Genomic DNA, 1846 nt, shown 5'->3' with positions numbered 1-1846 from the left:
CAATTCCTTGCGCCAATTTGCTCAAAAGACTTTTCACGTGTTCTCGATAGTTTATTATATTGTTGAGAATAATTCCCAAAATATTTAACAATCGGCTTTTCCGAAAGTTTCCAGTTTTTTTAACTGTAAATCAACTTGCTTCTTTTTCGCATTACGACATTTGAATTCAAGTCTTTCAGTTTTATTAATTCTGACTCGCTAGTTGTTTTCTTTGAAGTATTAAAAAATGGAGTTTGATAAATCGACGAACTTATTACATTTTTCATCAATGTCATTGCTGAACAAAAGAATCTACGTGTCATCCGTATATTGAGTTGACTAATAGTTTGCAAAAAAGAGCTTATTTAAATCATTAACGTAATATTTAGAAAACACGGAACTGAAAGCAGTTACCCTGTGGAACTCTTCTCTGACTTCATCTAATCGGAAATTTATTTCGTAAATGGACTGTTTCGTGTCGATTAGAGAGGTAGTCGAGCAGTTGTCCGATTTTTTTGTCATCAAAACCATGTTGGATTAGTTCGTCGATAAAGATATTGTAACAAATTGAATAAAAAATTTCTAATATCTGAGAGGTCAGGAACAACGTTTTTGTTCTCTCAATTTACTTCAAACAGATTTTCTATAGAAGTAACAGTGCGACAGTTAATCAAATTTTTCTTCTCAAACTGTTTTTTTCACTTACAATCTGTTTCCTTTAGAAAATCATTCACTTGGTTGGCTAAGAGTCTTTTCGAAAATTTGAAAAGAGCGCATGTTATTGAATTGCCAGCAGTTTAATGCATCTTCGGCAGAGCCTTTTTAAAAAAGGTGTAACACCTAAAATTTTAAGGTATGATGAGAACTGTCATTGAAAGGAAAGCATATTTCTTCTGATAAAAAAAAACAGCATCATCCAGTGCCCATGCAATATTAGACTAGCACCTATGTGTTGGATTCATTTTCAGGCTCGTTTTTTAACCAAAACGTCATACAGATCTGAAGGAAAGGGATACATATTGGTACTGATATACATCCGGCAAAACTGGTTTTGATATTTTTTTCTACAACCAATTAATTTGCCAAGCTTTGAAACTTTGTTCTTGAAAAGATTTGAGTTTTTGGGATCAGTAATAGTATCTCCAAAACCTTTTCTGAGGCTAGTAATTCCAAGTCCGGTTCTTTTATGAACTTTCATTTCTCTCTTTCAGATGAGAAAGACTCAATAATTTGCCTCTGGGAACAACATTGATCTGATGAATCACTCTTTTTAAACTTTTTCCAGGTCTACCCTAAAAGAGGAAACCGATCCTCAATTGTAGGGACTTTTTCGATAATCATTTCTCTGCTAATAAAAAACAATTGGCTTGTCGTTTTGTACAAAAGATTCCTGGTTGTAGCGTTCTTATCTATTGTTTTGCAAAGGACGTTGTGCAAAAAGTGCAGGATTTTTTTAGTTTTTGAGATTGAAAGATGTGTTTCGAAAACAAACAAATCGCTTCGATTATTGTCAAATATATTTTTCCGAAAGGTCTAGTTTTACCTATGTGTGTACAACTGGTGATGCATATAGTACCAAAAAGAATCCGAGTCAATTGGTGTGATCAAAACAAAGACATCGCTTATTACGAAAAGATTCTTTAAAGCAATGTAATCAAACAATGAACTTTATCTGTTTTGATTTCTTAATAATGATTCATTAGGCAGTTCAGTGTTGTAAGAGAATGGTGTCTATTGTTTTCTTTTTCCTTTAAAAACTTGATACTGTAAACACCCATTGAAAATAAATTATAATTCATTGTTTCAATGATGACCAATATAAATGCCATGAGCTTATAACGGTTTCTCGGCGAACATTCAATCCAAG

Source organism: Convolutriloba macropyga, chromosome 10 (genome assembly GCF_964194025.1).
Source record: "Convolutriloba macropyga chromosome 10, txConMacr16.3, whole genome shotgun sequence".
Classification (NCBI taxonomy): Eukaryota; Metazoa; Xenacoelomorpha; order Acoela; family Convolutidae; genus Convolutriloba; species Convolutriloba macropyga.
The sequence above is the reverse complement of the archived record's forward strand: the minus strand, read 5'-3'. Positions refer to the sequence as shown.